The following is a 20963-nucleotide window of genomic DNA, read 5'->3' on the forward strand; positions in this document are numbered from 1 at the left end:
TACAGTGACTGTGTGTTATTATCATATATATGAGTTCTCACAGCGGGGAATTCCCTCCAATCGAAGGAGTAGCCGCTTTTGCAACTTTATTTTTGATTAATCCTGAAGACCAGAATGTGTAAAATAGACTCTTTATCTCTATTAGCTCTTCACGCACAGTCTACAATCTCAAACTTAAGCTCTTCTTTGGCAGGTTCATCACTACAAATCCATGTTGTTTGTACAAGCATTACTACTTCATTTTAGAATTCTACTAATATACCCAGATTTTCAAGAATACCAAACTCAAACTCATACTTAACACATTTAATTTCCACTCCTTCTGACATAATCTGGTACTCCGAGACTTGAATTATGTAGCAATAAAACAACCAATTGCAGAATAAACAAACAATGGTGAAACTACTTTTATTAACTCTGAAGCTACTTAAAAGAGCACTTTGACATTTTAGAAAATATGCTTCTAGCCATAAGAGCTAAAAAAAGATGATCAGTGCAGCTTTATCCAGTGTATTCCCCCCAGCAGCCTGCTAGGCTTCAACATCAGGGGATTTGGGGCAACATAGATGTCTGTATGCTAGAGGTCACTAGGTGGAGGCTGAGGTCCAGATCAAGACCTGAACACCATCTGACCTGGACCTACAGTATAATCTAGACATTATTGAGAATTATTCGACAGAGAATTTCAATCTGAACAAGCATAGCCTGTCTCATCTTTTACAGCAGTGACACATGAGACTAGAGTAGATGCAGTGTACAATACACACACAGAACATATAACTGTGAGCAGCCTGTTCATTCATCCTGAACACAAAACTACCAACTGCAACTGTTAACCAGATGTTAACTATGAGCTAGCTGCAGCTCACCAGAGCTACTTGCTATTTCAATTATTAAATTTTTCACTCAAGTATTTTGAACTCAAAGAGACCTGTCCTCGTGTCAGTTCATGTCACGTCTTTCCATTTGCTTTGCAAAAATGAAAAGTTGCAATTTTTGGACTATTTTTTTGCTGAGTGCTCTGCAATTTTAAAGGGATATAATAATTAAATGAATAAGATAAAAACACTAAGCTTTCGAGGTGCTGGAGGGCTCATTTAGTTACCTTTGGAGAAAGCGATTTTTCTAAATAAACAATTTGCATCAGAATTGAAATCTGAGAATGAAGTATTAGCTTTCAGAATGTCCAAACTGAAAAAAGATAAATAAACAAAATAATATAGTGCAGCTGTTCAGGATAAGCTGTAGTTTTACTGCATCAGCAACACTGATTGTAATAAATAGTTATGCCAATAAAGCAACTCAATTAAACTAAACTTAAGAACTGAAGAGAAAGAAAAATGTGTTTGTTGGTGGGTGTAAAGGCAGAGAAGAGTTTGAGTTTGCACAAATCCTCATATACTCTACATTGACCCGTTATGTATATTAGCTGATGTGAACAGAGTGTAACCTGGGCTGTTTCTGCTCCGCTGGTGCTTTAAACCTTGCTGGAGGATTTATCATCCAACCTAGCTAGACAGATAGATGCAGAAGAGGAGCGAGAAAAAATGTACAGGCCGCATGAGAGAGAGAGAAAGAAGGCAAAATGGGGAAGGCAGAGCCAAGTGCTCATAAGTCCTTGTCTCTCTGTACTTCTGCTCCAGTGTCTTTGATTCATAAGGGGCATGATGACTGGCCAGGGCAAGGACCAGGTATGGCGTTTTGGCAGGAGGAGGAAAAGAGGGAGGGCTGGGTGGGGACTGATTTGTAATAGTCGTCCTTGCTGTGTGGTGTACTGTGTCAGCATGCTGCCCGTTTAACAGTGGTCATCGAAAAAGCAATACCGTCCGTATATCAGCCTGTCACGTGCAATACATCAGCTTCTACGTCTCTTGAGTTATTCTTTATAGAAAGAGAAAAGGCAAAGCAGCAGTTGTCATGTCATCTTTGAAAAGGTGAAGACAGGAGGGGAAGAAAAATGCCACTGTTGACCACTTGGGGGCACTGGTGGAACAAAGAATGTCTTCTACCTTTCTCTCCAGACAAGAGATGTGGTCTTCTCCTCCACCACAGGTTCAGATTATATAACTATGCATTCATTAACACATCTTCTGCCATGTGCTCCCTCCCATCCCAGCAGATGGTTAACTGAAGGCTACAGAGGAATTTGGGGGCAACTTCAGGAAAATCACATTAGTATCCCCTCATAGGGAAGAGGTCTTTAAATCGACTGCTGACTTTGAAAAGGCTGAAAATAGACGTTCAATAGAGGCTTTTGTTAACTCTGCTGCTCTAAAAAAAGGAAGGGAAACAAACCTTTGCTGTCACGAAACGTTAGTGCAGTCGTCGGCATCAAAATCACAGCTGACTGCAATATAATGAGGTATACAGATGACTAACTTTGGCTGCTGCGTTTTACTTGCTTTAAAATAAACACAGTAACCATTATTGAGGGTAGAATCCAATTATCAGCAAACACACTGACTTCAATGTTTGTATTTCTGTTGTCATATCAGCTTTCAGGCTATGCGCCTCTGTTTTTCTCTCTCTTCATCTCTATCTTCCTCAAAAAACAAAAACAACCAAAAAACGAAAAAAAAACACTTCACCCATCCCCCCTTTTATGCAAACCGTTTGCCTTCCCGGACTGAGTGATGTCTAAATAAGACATAAGGCAGCCACGCAGAGTTGAGAGGCTCTGTTGCTGTTCAGCTAAATGTTAAATGTTGGAATGGGCAAGACGTGGGATTTAAGTCACTTTGAATATGGCATGATCATTACAGATGTGACGGTTGCAGCATCTGACAAAACAGCCATCACACAGGGGTATTCATGTGCTATGGGAGGGGACTGAGGAGGAAAGCAGCGAAAAAACTAAACAAACAAAAATCAACAAGAAAAATCAATCATCCCAAAAGAAGCAGTACCACCGAGGATGCAAAATGCATCATGGATGAAGCAGGTCAGAAGAGAGTGGCGGGATGTCTTCATGCTTGTTGACAGGCTGCAAACTCACTAAACTCATTTTGTGAAAGCAGTGATGTGCAGACAGATGTCTCAAGTACAAGCACTCTAGGTTCCTACAACAAGATCCGCTCACAGGATCTAACATAGCAGAAAAAAACTGAAAAATGTCCCCTCACAGAGCACCGACTGAGCATCATTTAAACTCCAAAGTGTACTCGCGGATTTCTTGCTGACCAAGTTCACCCAGTTATTACCACAGTCAACCCTTTTCCAAATGGATGCTTCCAGCAGCATAATGTGCCATCAGATGCATTAATGTTGCCCCTAAATATCTGCGGGAACTGTGTGATGCTATCAAGTCAGCATGGGCCGGGACCCCTGTGGAAAGTTTCCAGCATCTAGTTGAGTCAGTGCTTCAAGGAATCCAAGGTTGTTTTAGAGACAAATATCAGCACTACATTTAAAATAGAAAAATATATTTGTTTTACTGTCCATATATTTTGTGAAACAACAGAAAACCAATATCTGTTTAGCCCGGGCTTGTGATGGCCTGTTGTGCCGTACAGCTCCAATGTTGTCCAAAAATCCATTAAAACAATTCAGCACATCGTTGCACTGGCTGAAATGTTTCTTCATTATGATGAAGATGGGTTCTGGAGGTTATTTTGAGTCAGTTCCACATATTTCATTCTGCTGCAGTTAATACTCATTAGTGCATCAAATATGTAGTTGAAAATGGTCCCAAACAAAAGGAAGTCGACTTCCTCTATTGCTAAAACATACAATTCTGTGCCACTTTTAGAGCTTATTTAGCACACATACATAGGTGCCTGCATGTTTTGTTTGACTGTGACCTCAAGGGGGGGTGTAGAAGTCAAAAAATATTGACAGATGGCCTATTGCATTTTTAGTTTACAACATACAGACACAGAGGAAAAGTAGAATAATCATCCTTAGAAAAGAGAAAAGAAACATCTTTCATGTTAAGTTTAGCCATTGCTGTCCAAAACATCCAGAAAAAGTGCCAGAGCTCTTTTAACCTCCGAGTGTGTGTACAGTATATGTTATATTAACCAACAGGGACACATGCTACATTTTAAAGGTCCAGTGTGTAATTGGGGGAAAACCGTGATATCTAGTGTTCAGATTCTGGATTGCAGCGCTCACTCAGTCGCTCGCATTTACCCCTCCTGTCGGCAAAGTGACGGTGGTCTCCGAGGACCAAAAAACTTGTTTACCACAACTAAGACGACTGGGAGAATTTCAGGAGCATGGAGCGATCAAGGTGAAGATCTAAACCATATTACCATATGTCTGCTGTTTTACTTCTTCTTTCCTCCCACCGCCTTCTTTGTTGGTTCAAAATGCACTCTCTGGCTGGCTGGATTTTTCGTTCGGCCGCCGTACAAACATGGCACATGAGTGCGACACTCTCTAAAGCAAGACCGTTGCTATATGTATAAAAGGATAATTATAAGGCTACGAAAATGTTATTTTATAGCAATTATACATAATTATACACTTATACAAATAGTATATTCAGATTTTGCCAATAAACCTTGGCAATTATAACACACTGGACATTTAAGTAATGATTTAAAATGATCTGCACCTTTTTATGAGGGCAGACTGCAAGAAGAGTGAATGCACAGCTTACTGAATAACACTGAGGCCAAATAAAATAAGAGCTGCATATCTAACTCAGGGATGTCTGCTGTAGCCATTGCAAGTAAACATTTCTCTATACACGTTTGTAGAAATGGCAGCTTCTCTCTTGGGCAGTGTGTGTCTGGCCAGGTCCTCTGGTATGTGGGCAGAAAACAGACAAGCTGTTTCCTGGAGCTGACAGTGAGAGGAGTCACTGTGGAAAACATGACACCGTGAAAGGATACATGCATATCTCTACTGTAAAAGTACAACAAGGGCACGCAACAGTTAATATGATTCATGAAGTTGCTAATTGTTCCATTTAAAGTAGAGAATTTATACTATCAAGTATCAAGCCAAACTTTGGTGTTTTTTCACGAGAAACTGCTGAGATTTTTTTTCTTTTTTTTACTATGTCAAATGGATATCTTCCAAATGGGTTTATTTCTGTCCCTCTCTGTTCACTACCTGGCCAGACCAATCAGGGCAGGTTTCTCTCCTCATGAGGCCAAATGCCAAGAGCTCTGCAATTACGGCTGTAATTGGCTTGAATTGGCCATTAGTACTCAGCTTGAGTCAGAGTCTAAAGCACACATCAACAGACAGATGTGAATTCAATCAAACACCCCCAGTCCCTCACTAATGCACTGGTTAGTTTTTTTTTATTTTTTTTTTTACTTCTTTATATTAGTGGAAAACACCTGCCGGAGTTTCAAGATACAAGTGGTTTTATTCCTTTAAATGTAGGAAAAGGTTCTCAGATTAATTACTGAGCTTGACAATCATCATGTATTAAGATGATAGGATAAATGAATATGACACTTAATGCCACATAATGCACGGTAATGAGGGAAGCTTTTATAACTATACAGCATTTCAAATTGTTATTAAGTGCTGTAATCTTTGTTAGGGCTAATTGTTTTCTTTTATTCTATTCATATGTGCTGCCAATTGTCATTATCAGTCCCTGACACTCTTCATAACATCTAATACCTGTAATCCATGTTGGATGTCAGCGTGTTGATGGTGGTCAGAAGGAACATTGTGTCTAAGTTTACAACTGCCAATCACGACAGTGCAGGTAATACTGTAGGTTACATATTTAACGTTTAGCCAGATTCTGCACAGTCGTCATCGGTGGATGTCAGTAGGTTATTGAGGTCATGCCCATACACCTCTCGTGAGCCAGCCTCAGCTGTCAATCATGATGTCACCTCCCATTATAGCATCAAATACCTACAAATACTTGAACATACATCAGCCTGATGAGAGCTACTGAAAATGAACATTTGCTAAAATAGAAGGGGGGCGGGACTTACTGGAGTCATCTATCAGGGAAACAAGATGTCTTGGTTTCACGTTCAAGGACCTGTCATGTTCTCCATCATTCTATTTAGTCATTAGTCAACATGTTCAAACTTCACTTTGATCTAAACCACTGTCACATATGGTAACAATAATGGCAGGACAACGATGAATGTACAAAGTAATATAAACCCCTATGGATGTTAAGGAGTCAGTACATGTCTTCAGTCCTTACAATCCACCAAGCACCTTGCAACCATCTAGCCAATAAACCCAGCTGGCTTCACTCTCCTTCACTTTCCTCAGTTATAATTCCACATACATTTGCAGGATGGACATGAGGCACATGGCAAACAGTACTCTGAAATAAAACATACACCACACCTCATTATTCTCAAACAACATTCTTTTTTTAAAGGGTGGTTACCTGTTTTTTAATGATATTGACAACTTGTAAAAGCCAAACTACTTGCACATTCTTGGCAACCACAATAAGGTGATAAACAGTAGAGTTCCTATGACCTTTTTATATAAATATATTTTTTATAGAAAAGAAACAAGGTTATAATTTCACATCATTAAATATAACTGTGATGCAAAAATTGGGGTTGCACGATTAATCGATTCAGTTAGAAAACATGGAGTAATCAACAGTGAAAGTAACTATGTTAGTTGAAGCCCTATTTCTGTGTTCATAATGTATTCAATTGCCTGTAACCAGAGGATACAAAGTAAACATGTTCATGAATTTATCTGGCACTTTTAGGAGGTACAGGCTAATGAGGACAACCTTCATTAGGCACAGACTAATAGGCACAGGATAATGAAGGTTGTCATTAACTCACATGTTAGCTGCTCATGGTATCATGCCAGCTCTTAACACATTTTCCTACACCAGTATTTGCTGCAGATTTAGGGAACTACATACATACATACATACATACATACATACATACATACATACATACAGTAGGTATAGCTATATATAAATACATATAATACATACATACATACATTCTGAAATACATACATACATGACACAAAATTAACTGCTGTCAATCTTCCAGTGCCCATCCTACAGTATGTTTAATACATGGACATAAAATACATTCACATACATATCGCGATATCTTTTTTACATACATAAATCGATTTTCTTTTCATACATCGATTTTTTTTTTGGAAAAAAAATACATTTTGAATTTTTTACATATTTTTTTTGAATTTTTACATACATACATACAATGTGTATTACATAGCCTCTTTTACATACAGAGAGTACAGACATTGAAAAGGTTACATACATTTTATACATGGAGTACATACATACATACTCCTACAGTACATACATGCAGATACATGTTAAAAATGCGACTACATACGAGAGAATCGGCATACATCGTAGAATCTGAAATTATTATTTTGGAAGATGACACAAAATTAACTGCTGTCAATCTTCCAGTGCCCATCCTACAGTATGTTTAACCCTTTGCCCCAGTGCTGATTGTACTGTTGCTATATAACTATTCTTTGCTCCACTCAACTGCCGCCCCTCCTCGTAAAATAAAAGAAAAAAAACATCTTTGAAAATAATTCACATAACACTGAGCTGTTCATTTTTAATTTCTGAACTTGACCAAATCTCTGCATAAGCTGAGCAGCAGAGAGACAAGACTGCAGTATATGATTTACAAGTCCTGGAACCGCTCCACAGTCGGTTAATAATAGAACAAATCCTGAGACAGTATGACAGCACCCATTGTGATTTACTGGGATATAGGAGCATGCTCTGATTCCGCCCTACATTAAAATAAAACTCATTTGAATGTAATATGTCTTAACCAAAAATTCTATAAGGCCACAGAGTCGCTTGCAGATTCTCTGTCAATGGTCTGGTGCCAGAAAGTGGCACCTGGTGACATTATCACTTCAGTTCTTGCCCCAGTTTTCAGCTTAAGATGACAGAATTGTGTGTTTGCAGATGTTGAATTTAGTGTCCAAAGTCACAGCAAAGGCAAAATGTAATTTTCAGGGCGGATTTTCTTTTTAATGCTGAATACAGAATACAGTAATAAAAAGATAAAGAATGGGAAAGTTAGAGATGTTTCATTTCCCCAAAGAACCCTTGCAATCCTCTTCCACACAGCAGAAAATACCTTAAATAACTAAAATACATCTCATTTTACTGTGAAACCACATAAGTAGATGCTTTTCCCTCCTTTTATCCCCTACCCCTGCTTCTTCAGCCATTTCCCTCCCCATCTGTATGCCCCTCGCTCAAAACATTTTCTTTTTCCACCACAAACAGAAACACACTCCTGCGACTGTGGACACCATGAATCGCGCACTTGCAACTTTTTTTTTTCATGGAGCTTTGTAATGGCTTTGATCAATAATTGATCAAGGGAATCTTCTAACTGTTCAAAGAGTGTAAGAAGCAAATGGAGGCAACCATTTTCAGTTTCCCCCGAGACTCACGCGACGAGCAGCCCTTCCTAAACCACCGCCACGGAAGCACCCGAGACACAAACAGCTTCCACAATAACATAACACAACATCCCTGCATGTCTGACATTACCTGAAGCTGTGGGACCTGCCAAGTCATATACGTCCAAGCGCAGACAGCAGGCCACAGTAACATGTCACCTACTGAGATGGTAAATGTCTCGGGAGCTGAGATCTAAAATGTCATGGCCTCAAGGTTCACCTGCTTTCTGATAGGCAATTTTGCTTGAGGAATCTGTCCGGGTTCAATGGCTTGGCCATGCCACTGCCACTTGACAGCTCTATTTTCTGGCCCATGAAAAGGACATGTCAGGTTGTCTTGCACAGTCATTGTTTTGTGTGTTGTGAGTGCATGGATGCAGAAGGGAATGCGTACGGCAGATGACAAAAGTGATTGTTGTTGTTTCTTTCATCAGCCCATCTCATCTGTGTGGCTTGGCTTAAACAGGATTTAGTCACTAAATCTTTGCCATTCTTCTTCTTCTTCAGCCCCAGTGAATGACTACAGTACAAAGTTACCACAAAACACTGCAAAAGACACAGTTTTGTGGGCACAGCATTGGCTGGTTGTATGTTTGTTGATGTGTTCATCTTCGCTCTCGTATGCACGTGCGAATGTGTGCAATTCCACTGTGTATTCCCTCCTACTGTCATGTATTTTTTTGCTAACACTTCCCTGCAGAAAGGATTCCTCTGCATTCCTCTGCCCTTTCTCCACTTGCCCGGCCTCAGGGACTCAGAAAAGAAGAGGATGGAGGAAAAAATAGAAAAAAAAAGAAAAACGCTGGAAAGTAGAATACCAAGCACCGTTGTCTAGGAGCTGTTTATTCTGTCTGCAGGCTACATGCTGTGCTTGAGCATGAGTAAATGTGTGTGTGTGTGTGTGCGCAAGTGTGAGCTTTTGTGTTAACTCCCCCTGTTTGTACGGGCACCAGGTGTGCTATCGCAAACTGAGCAAGAGACTATACTTGTCCATGGGAGAGCGAGAGGACTGGTGAGAGAGAGAGAGAAAGGGAGAGAGGGGAGGAGTGGGGGCGAGAGTTGGCGGAGGGAAGTGAATGAAAAATTCATTCGGCTGCAGGTCCCAAAAGCCCTTCTGTCTTTGCCAGGAGTCCTCAGCTTCAAACTGCTGGGCAGGGGCGGTGGGACTGTGCCAAAGAGATGCTAGGTGTATGCACACACACACACACACACACACACACACACACACACAGATGGACACACTGTCATACGCACACGGACATGCACACACAAAGAAGAGAAGAGTTATCCAGGAATCAGGAGTAAGCTGAAAGGGTATAGTCAGCAGCACAACAACAGTATCCCTTAACAACTGGTTCATGGCAGCATCCTCACAGTCCTCTGGATCCTTCTCTAGTGGCAGCCATTGCAACCGATACACTGTCACTCCTGTATGTGAGCAGAGTGATGCAATGTGTTTGTCTCCTAGAAGAAATAGTCTGCGCTGATTGATTCTGCCCTTTGCTCTTTATAATATACGCCAAATTGAAATAGTGTAAAAAGTGATTTGATACAAATTAGGCTAAATGAGAAGCTCAGTGCGGGGAAAAATCCCAAGTCAGCCATGCTAAATAAATCAGAAGATAGGGATCTTTGTAATTATAAAGACAACATCTAGATGTATACCCGTGACACAGCCTTGAGCTGACAAGGAGAAGAAAAAAAAAACTGAAGACATAGAGAAAAGGTGGGGAAAGCAGTGAGTGAGAAGGAAGCCTCCCCTTCTTTACTCACTACTGCAGCGTTGCCATAGCCACCGCTGCATCCTTAGGATGCCAGGGCAGAGAGAGTTAGAGGAGGCAGAGCAGGAGGAAGGAAGGGGGGAGAACTTTTACAGTTCTATCTCTCTCTCACTGTGTGAAAGTGGGTCAGCAAACACACACTGGCAGAGAGCAGCTACCCGTCATTTTTCCAAACTGCTCAACGTCTAACTCGTCTCTGTGTGCTGGGATCAAGCATGCGGTGAGGTGGGGTCTTGAAGAAATCTGGCCTCTCTCCAAGGGCACATGAAAAAGAGCAGAGCAGCACAGACAGTTCTCACACCTGAGTCACACTAATACCAAATCAGGCTTGTCCACACTCTGCATGAGGATATTTGATGCACCATTCTCCAACCAATCTGAAGTAATCAGTGGTTTGAGGCTCTCATTAAGCATCTTGAGATAAAAACACTTTTTTAAGTCTTAGCCATATCTTTTTTGAAAGCTTTTTTGGCTATTTTTTGATGTTTGGCTTTTTGGTGTTCAATATGAACATTTGGACTATTCATCTTATTTGCACATGTATGTATAAATTCACTGCTAAACAGTGTTGGGGGGTAACAAAGGAATGCATTACTGTAATCAGATTACATTTGTTTTTAACACAGTAATGTAATGCATTACTGTTGATAACGTCAGTAATCACATTACAGTTATGAATCAAAAACTGATGTACGCGTGTCCGCTAGACCCACACCGCTCCACACCGCTGACCCCTCCACCCACCCGTCTTACAGAGCCTCAGCTCAGTCACTTACTCACTTCATCTACTGTGTTACTGGTGATGCACAGTAGATGGCATACTAGGGCTGTTCGATTAATCGATTTAAAATCGTAATCGCGATTATTTGCCTAGGACGATGTTAAAAACGTGAAATCCTAAAAATCGATTTTTTACTCTAACTAGGGTAATTACGGTAAGCCCCCATTCATGAATCTGCGCTGCGCTGAATTACCGTAATGACTGCTGCCTCCTTCCTCCCATCACGCTCTCCCACTGCTCTCCCCACACACTGTAAACAAGCATGTTGGCATTCTGCTATGACCAGCGAGGATTTCATTGCCGAAAAGACCAACGGCCCTTTTCCACTACACAGTTACAGGTCTGCTCTGCTCGGTTCGGCTCGGCTCGACTCGGCCGTCATATCACAGCAGTACTGTGATATGACAAGGATTTTCTAAGTTACAGCTGAGTTCTTCAGCGGGGGCGGGGTCGTCATATAACAGCGGCTACAGCCGTGTCGTCTCGATTACGGACCGCGTGGTTTTCCACACAGCAGACATTTAACTCAGGTGACAGAATAACAGTTTGTCGGTGTGTTTTTACTGTAAAATGAGCGGTATTGATTCTCGTGACGGACGTATGGTTGGACGTCGCGCTTGCGACTCTTCCGGTGACAACGCTCTGGCCAATCAGTGGAAGGCAGTCAGTTGACGTCACGTTTTTAGATAGATAGATAGATAGATAGATGGATAGATAGACAGACAGACAGACAGACAGACAGACAGACAGACAGACAGACAGACAGACAGACAGACAGACAGACAGACAGACAGACAGACAGACAGACAGACAGACAGACAGACAGAAAACTGTTTTGTAGCCTATTGTGAAACAAAGTTTTGAATAGATAGATCTAGGTCCATTTAAAAAGACACAAACAGCACACAAAATAGTTTGTAATTTAACAAAAAAAACGTAATCGTAATCGGAAATCGATTTTTGAGAGAAGAAAATCGAGATTTTACTTTTGGGCAAAATCGAACAGCCCTATGGCATACTGCCTGTATTGTGATTTCTGGAAATTAAAACCTGTGTTGAATCACGGACCCAACACAGCCAGACTTACGAGCATTAAGCAAAAAAAAAAAAAGGAAGCCGGCGGCTCGATCCATTATATTTTCGACTCGATGAGAACGCCAACTTACCCAAGGAAGGGGTCGGAGCCTGTAGTCTGGATGTCTGTGGCCGGAGCACACATTTAGTTTAATCGGTGCTGATTAAACTTGTAAATGAATGCTGCTCTGCATCCTACTCTTTCCTACTATTGTTACTCTTTTAAACAGTGACAATAAAACGATTTGAGAGGATTTCCCCATTTTTGCGTTGTTCAAAATTAAATAAATGGTAATGATGGTAATGATAAATACTGCCTGTAAATGATGATATTGACCAACTCCCTCACGTGACGTCACACATGCATTGTCACCCCTGTAAGTCGGAGCCCGAGCCCGAAAAGAAAAGAATGTGATGGTGAAATGTAAGCTGTGCCCAGGGCAGAAACAGTTATCCACCGCTGCAAACACGACGATGTCATGGAGTAATCTAAAAGTAAGGAACTAGTAGTGTAACTAATTACTGTAAGCAACAAGTAACAAAGTAAGGCATTACTTTTCTTTTGTTTAACATTGAATTGCTTGTCAGCTAATTTCAGCTAAAGTGTTTTCTGCATTGCGTATCCATTCTGTTTATTTTCAGTGATTAAATTATAAAGAAGAGTTCAAACTTGTGAATACTTTCATTCTACCGTGAATGACATTTATCTGAACAGTGCTTTGAGCAATCAGGGGAGCCTTGTATGGAATTATAAGTTTGTTTATTATGCAAATTCACATTAAAGGGATAGTTCAACATTTTGGCAAATTGGCCCATTGCCGAGGTAAATACAGAGACTGAGAGAGCTGAAAAACATTAGCGTCTGCATGCTACATCGTTATATATAATGAAGTCAAGTCATTCTCTGAGTCATTTTTTTAGTTATTGAGGGAGCAGGGAGCCAGTGTGTCAATATGATCATATTTGACTGTCCCTGTTAGTTCTGGATGTAGAGCTGTTCTGAGAAACACTGGCCAGACCTGCACGGTGGATTTATTTTGCATTCTATCAGGGAAATATTTGTGCTGCACAGCTACTAAAACATTTTTTTTCCAGGAGGAGAGTAGGTCCAGAGCTCCCCCAGCCTGTATCTGCAGACTTGGTCTTGGCTGGGTGGTAGGAAACAGAGTATGCAGAAAGCTGTGGGTGCTGGAGCAGGAGAATAGTGTCCAATATGTTAATGTCAGAGTTAAACTGCTCCAAATGTAAACAATTGTATATGTATAAATTACAAATACGCACACACAAACAGCACTGAAAGGAACTATACAGTATGTAGGGTTTCTCTGCTGCTAAACTGGGTTTTTTTTTGCTGAGTGTGGGAGGTGCTGATTTTCACTTGGCGAGCTTTGGCCACCATTGTCTTTATAATGCATGAGGTTATAATACACCCTCTGAACACTGCCTATGTCTTCAGGGCAGATTAGAGGCTACAGTGAGCTGCTATCAGAAAAATGATGAGACAAGCCGGAGCTACCTGGTTAGTGTGCTAACTTCAGTCAGGGAAAATATACCATACCCACCACTGTTTCTTTCTAATGCTCAAGACAGCAAAGGAATGATGTTAGACTGATAACTTAACTGCTGCTAATGCTAATGCTGGGTATTTAGCAGGGGCAAAACTTTGCAGGTTTGTAGCAACTTCTAATCTAAAACGAGAAAATATTCATATATGAGGCCTTGGGTTGAGTGACAAACACAGTTCTGAATTTGAACCAATTGCACCAGTTTTAAAATTCTCTGTACAAATCAAAGTGCTGTCAACTGTGAGATGACAGCACTTTAATCAAATGGTAATCAAATCAATTTAAACCAGAGGTGGATTTTGCATCAGTATACTGTATATTGGCTTCCTTTCATAGTCAAACAGTACATCAAGAGTTAAGAAGCACAGTCTGCATCTCTATACGGGTTACAGTAGGTTTATGATAACATCAAAGCTATTCTAAGGAGACCTCTATATGTTAAAAAAAGAGAGAAGCGAACACCTGACATTTTTTAAAGATTGAACCTGACGCATTTCAAGGTTTGATGTGTGTTTATAAAGTGTATCATTGGCTGTATGAAATGAGTAAAGCGCTCTATACATGGTCTTGACTCCCCAACCCCCAATTTTACTGTTGGTTTCGATGTTGGTCATAAAGTCCTCTCATCATCAAGAGTGTGGGCATCCATCTGTACGGACTATTGGTTTATCCTGGCGGTCAGGGTGGTCGTTTGCCTGTCAAAGTGGAATCAGGCTCTGGAGAGCCAGTGGGGCCATTTACCAGCATTGTAAGACATATGGCACATAAACACATGACAACTCTCATGTGCACACACATACACAAACACCAAAGCCATTTGCCAACATGCCACAAACACAAGAGTGATGAGGGCAGACATAGATGTCAAGGAAAACCACATTTAAGCATAGGAACTGTTTGGGTACATACGTATGTGTGTGTGTGTGTGTGTGTTGGGTGTTTTTCATGTGTGTGTACACTTTTCCCTGGTGCCCACATCTCGCTCAGTGATATGATGAGCGTGTGACGGGAGCAGGGAAGCACTGAACTGAGTCATTATCTCCAGAGGGCACATGTGATGATCAAGAGGACCTTTGGGAGAGCAACTACAGCTTTACCTAAACAGCCCAGCACTCATTCCCAGAGTCATCTCCTTTACTACTCACTAACCTGGTCACATAAATTCTCTGGCTGGTCCCCATGGCCCCATTCTGCCAATGGACGTCAAGGAGTAGAACTATTTGCTTGGCAGGACTGGTGGAAGACGTGTGATTACAGGGGTAGACAATAAGGGAAATCTGCCACTGAAGATCACTGACCCCACCATTCTAACAACTAGCCCAGGACAATGTCAGGTATAAGAACAACACACTTGAGCTTTCTTATATACCGATACCAATACTAGTATATTTCCACGATTCTCGATACATATACGATTTAAGTAGAAAAAAAAACAAAATCAATCCGCGTTCACATAAACGGACCGCAAGCTCGACTGTAGCCGCACCGAGACTCAGCGCGTGCTCTGGCCCGTGTGTAACGTCTGCATCGGTCCTGACAGGACTCGACACGACGCGCTGAGGGCAAAGTTTCACAGTACCGAAAAAAAGGTTCTTATCGGTTCTTGTGACAACCTTCAATCAGCAGCAGTGAGCGAGCAGCACGCGTTCCGCGGGAGCAAGCGAGCTGTGCACACTGTTTTGTATTGTTTCACTTGTTCTATCTTATTCAACTCTTTCGATGACCCTGTGGCCTCATTATGCTCTAATGGTGTCACTATGTTCTTGTCCCTCACACAATGTTTGCCTTCCTTCACTGCCTGCCTCCCATGACCCCCCTCCTGACTCTGGTGCCCACAGTCGAGGCCTAAAGCCTGAAGCGCTGCCGACAGACACTAAGACAGCAGCTGTGCGTGACACATGTTCACTGCAAACTCCTCTCTTTGCTTCATTTCACCCTCCTCACTCTTCATTTCACTCCTCCTCTGCCAATCCACCCTTTTCTTTCTCCTCTGACCTCCACCACTCCATTCGGAACAGGTGATCCCCCCAGAGGGCCAGTTTTACACCCTTCACTTACTCTCCATTATGTATCCCTGCTCCTGTTCTCTCAACCTCTACTTGAAACCCTGTTGTGAGTGACAACCAGAGACATCTGTCCCAAGAGCCAGCAGCACAAACTGAGGAGGACGCCTCGAGGAAAGGTCCAAACACAGTGAAAGACAGTGAGAAGAAGCCACGAGGCAGCTGTTGAGGATGACTCTGTGCAAAAGTCAACTTTTCATATCTTATCTGTCAAACTGGGATTGACACCATTGTACAGCAGGCTACAAAGTCTGAAAACGATACTGCATTTCAAATAACTGAATTTACAGGCCCATACTCAATTCAAGAGCAAATGCCTAAGTAATGAATCATTGCTTTTGTCCTGAAACAATCCATCTCATTATTCTAACTGTGTACTCGATCACCAATATACATTATTTACTACTTATCTGCTTTGCCAAAAATGTTTTGAAAGAAATCAGCTGCTGCCTGGATGACGTTCATTGGCAATTTGTCCAGTTTAGGTGGGACATTCTTATACTGCAACGCAGGAGGGTTCATGCAAAGAGCAGGACTTTGGCACCAGACTGTGAGGTTTGTTTCATGCTTCCCACACATTTGTATTTTGGGCCATTAATACACATTGTTAAAGCATACTGTAAAGTTGGCCATGACAAATTCCATGAGAAGAATAAAATAAAACTTTCCTAGGCCTTATTCTCCCCAGTTAACAAACAAACCTTATTCGAAATAGAATAAAATGCTTATTTGTTACAGGCTATTTTCAGTTGTGGATTTAGTGCACTTATTCGTTCTTTTTTTAGTGTTATGAGTGTTGTTTTTTCATTGAAGTACATCAGTGTATGTGCAACTAAATACAACTATATTACATTAACCATGTCCATTGCAAAGGAGGAACATGACAACAAGTGGAATGGCCGGGCTCACTGGTGTGTTTTTAATAGTCTTTTGACGATAATGAAGCTCTATGGTGGGAGGGAGTTACAGGCTTTGGCTACACAGACAAGACTGATAGGAGGATCTGTTCACTGATGATTGTTGTTTTGTGAATAATAAGAAAAACACTATGAATAAATAATACCGTAAATATATTATATATATGTGACGCTGGACTACAACTCCCCACAACAGCAAGGACAGGAGGTGACAGAGGTGATGTGACTGCCTGTGGACAAATCTTGTCAGCCCTGAGTGTGATCTGACCAATCAGTGGTCATGGGGTTAAACGTCAACATGAAGGCCGTTGAATGTTGAGATCAAATGACTCAATGGTTTTTATACTTTTAATAAATGTTTGGTTTCAATAGTTGTATAATCTTATTATTTATTTTAATGTCTTGATTGTTGGTTTTTATTGCATTGATTGAAACACAATTAGGATGGCATCCTGCAGAATAGAAACGACAGTAATGCAATTTTAAAGGTACATTGTGTAGGAATTACTCCCATCTAGCGTTGCGGTTGTATATCGCAAGCAACTCAATTGTATTTTTCATGCTGCATTCACATGAAATTGGGCAGACAGCAGACGGACGACAGCTGCTGCACGTAACGGTATAAACAAGCCTCTATGTAAACAAGTGGTCCGTCAGCACGAGGCAAAACAATACACGTGACAATATGTTGTCATGGCGATGTCGTATTGTTTACCTGACCCACGTTTCACCGGCTTTCTCTGGACTTCTGTGACTAAAATGACATCTGGTTTGTTACCGACGGCCGTCTGCCCGACTGCAGGTGAATGCAGCATCAGTGTAACGCTCCATTCCTCCTCACTGTGTTACCGCGGTGACTTTTCACAGACGCCACCTCGACCTGAGCCGACAGCTCCGGTGTCTCCGCTGAGTTTCCGTGGTTTCCTACCGTCACGCTGCCACTGAACGTAAAAACATGGCGACACGACATGGCAGCCAGCACCGAGCTTACCCGCTCCATGTAGATATGAATGATATGAACGGCTAATTCAGAGCTGAAAGAAACACTTCAGTTTGTTGATGGGGGTGATTACTGATTAATGAAAAACATACTTTTAAACGAAATAATCGATTTTCATGAATAGATAACAGGAGAAGTTACACAATGTCCCTTTATGGCAAAATGGTTGTGAAAAAAGTTAGAAGAGAAGAAGTAAGTTTTTGGTCCAGGAATGTACACATTTCCACACAGCTAATCAACTATGAAAAAAGAGCATCCATTACATACACAGCTACAAATGTGCACAGCTTGGCTGAGTAGAAAATTCCTTTATTAGTCATATTAAGCACCACTAATGATTGATACTTAACATTACACTCGGGATGCCAAAGAGTATGAGGAAAAGTTGGCTGTAATGCAGAGTCAGAGGGCTTCATCACCCTAAGGTGCACACAACTGAAATCCATCAGGTCTAAATCTAACTTCGATATCTCTCAACACTGGGCCCTGACTCCAGCAGTTTGTTCCATTACCATTCCAGTGGGTTTATCTAGAATATGCCTTTTCCAGCTCATTATGCCCACTTTAGGCTCCCATAAGGTCATTAATCCCAATCACTGTGTTCATTTTCACACATGCCAAACCATTATTCCACACTTGGCATATCTTTTTACCCTTCTGTAATACACTCTCGCACACACGGGTGCGTACACATACACACACGTATCACCACGGTTTCCCTCTACTTAGTCATTCTGTTTGTGTCGCACTGTCTGCGATTGCATAAAAACATAAAATACTGTGAGGGGGATCATAAGATGATAATGATCAGAGAAAATCTTGCCAAATATAGGCTTATGGACTTGAAATTTATCTGTGATGACACATTTCAGCACTTTTCAATACCATGAGTTAGGTTTGTAAAGCAGCTTGCTCGTATATAAATGATTTGCCCTCATCCAGAATATTTGTCATGCTGGAGAGCTTTCCGACATCAGTGCTCGATGTCTTATAGAGATCACTGCTGTTTTGAGAATATTAAAAAAAAATCTGCAAAGGTTCTGCTTGGCCCTGAACACTCAGTCACGTAGGAAGGTCTGAGAAAACAATACAAACATAGAGCTGTTTTTACTATTTGTTGTTCATTCAATTGTGTGTACTGATCCTGAAAAATGTGACACAAATAGAGGAAAATTCTGCCCCCATGTTCAATTAAGATTCCTCAACACCAGCAGGGATCACATTCCAGGTCATATCATATGCATGACAGTATATATGCATGTATGCTTGCGTGCCTGAGATATGAGACCATGTGTGTGTATGATAATGCCTTTGGGCCTCTGTATTAGTGAATGGAGACCCATGATCAATGTCAGAGTGCAGAGCAGTGTGAGCAGCACTGGGGAATCAGTTGCTGGGTTGCAGGGATGCTAATGAGCAGAACTACAGAATGGGGATCAGAACACACAATCAGAGAAAGAAGATAAAGAGGGGAGATGATCAATGGGCGCGATTTAATTTGGGACTCTATTAGATGTGCCAATTCATCTTTCTTCCTCGGGGAGGGGGGCAGACATTATATATGGTTGTTACAGGAGGTAGCAGAAGTAGAACCAAGCAAGACCAGTACAGTCACAGAGAACATAAGACCCTATCAGTGTATTTGTTTTACAGATGCGTGCCAGCCTGTAGCTACCCCCGTTGTTTTTGTCTCCTTCTCTGTCTTTCTCACACCCTGACTCACACATACTGATGCTGGAAGCTTAGTATTCACACGTGGCCACATGGCTGTGAGGGAATAGCCCTGTAGAGGGTGGAGAGAAGCATAATAGAAAAACTCATTTGAAGGGAACTCAGGAGCCCAGGACCACATTAAGCTCAGCCGCTGGCCTGAATGAAAGATCATGTCGAACTCGTCACACAGTGTGTATACGTGCGTGCACGTGTGAGTGTGTTTGCGTGTGGGAGAGAGAATGAAACAGAGAGGGAATAAAAACAGTATAAATATGATATGAAAAGATGAAAAAGATGTGAAAAATCAAATAAAGAAAGCTGAGTGTGCAAAAAAAAGAGTAAACAACGCAATCCCCTGACTGAAGTTTTCTGGGTGTTTCTTTGGCCTTCATTCAGTGGATCTCACAGTATGCAGCTTTAACAGACAAACTGTTTTCCTGCAGTTTGCTCCACAGTTTTAACAGTTATTGATTCTCCTAGACAGAAACATTATGTATTCAGCCCTGAATACAAAACATATCTGCTCCGGTGTTTTAACTGCAACTTACTTTACTTAACTTTTACTTGGCCAGCAACAAAAGTTCTGCAACTGAGACAGCTTGTATAAATTGAAATGATGCCACACAGCAGATGAAATCTTTTATGCATCACACTATCTCAGATCACGATCCCGTTTTTTGCCAGACAATCCCCTGTGTGAATGTCTATGTCTTCCAAAGCCCTCAGTCAGGGGAACGTTGCCTCTAATTCCAGGGAGGCCCTTAACCTCCTTTCCCCTTCTGCTCTCTGTCTCCAACTGGAAATTTCCTACAGGCACCGTGATGAGTTTAGCCCATTTTCTTCCATTTTGTCGAGGTCAGACAAGAGGAACACCTGTGGGATTCAAAGTCCTTAAAAAAAAGGACTTTTACTTTCTCATTCTTCACTTCGTTTGGTCCTTCTCTCCACCCCTATTTAGACAAGGTCAAGGCGATTGTTGCAGGTACTCCTCTTTCACAGTTACTCCTGCCTGGCCCGGTCTAACGTCTCAAGGCGACTTTCTTGTGGAAATTGAAAGCATGGACATCACTGCATTTACACTGCTTTACACATCCACACGTGATATTGTTTCTAAAATGTCAGGGTAATGGGGTCTCTGAATAAAACATAATGTGTGTCTCGCTGTGGAAGGATTGCCTTGGAATGAACTCTATAAAGTGAAATTCTCATGACACATCAGCTTGGAGTGACTTTTGAAATAATGTTCACAGGGACGTCCTCAGGATCAAATGCAACAAAATGGCTAAAATGTTCATTTTACAGAGTTCCCTCAAGTTCCCTTGAGTCTTTTCAGCTATTTGGTGTTGTATGTTTTTTTTGTTTTTGTTTTTAAATTGTTGTCCTTGACCAATCTGAAGAACAATACATTGCTGCGATGCCACTCTTCAAAGGAGTTAGCAGGAGAAAAATCATTCTTAGCTTCTGTTGACTTTGTGGTGAAGTTGTCACAACAATTTTCTGAACATAGACTTTTTGAGAGTTTTTCAGTGCTAGGGTTATTCATCATTATGAGGGTGAATTTGGGTGGGTTGTTTATACAGTACAGTTACAAAACAGGTAAATAACAAAGTAAAATTTAATCCTGATAGCTGTTGACTTCACTCTTAATGCTAGTGACGGCCGAAGGGTCACGGTGTCCACATTG

The 20963-nt window shown here is 41.3% G+C and overlaps 1 long non-coding RNA gene across 1 annotated transcript in view; it reads right to left on the reverse strand.

Annotated features, from left to right (window-relative positions):
• The window catches only part of LOC146979050 (uncharacterized), a 129321-nt gene that overhangs the window by 41901 nt on the left and 66457 nt on the right, over window positions 1-20963 (reverse strand). The gene's annotated exons all lie outside the window — the stretch shown is intronic.

The sequence above is a fragment of the Trachurus japonicus genome, chromosome 11, assembly GCF_045865225.1.
Source record: "Trachurus japonicus isolate A0001 chromosome 11, Traja_1.0".
NCBI classification, from domain to species: domain Eukaryota; kingdom Metazoa; phylum Chordata; class Actinopteri; order Carangiformes; family Carangidae; genus Trachurus; species Trachurus japonicus.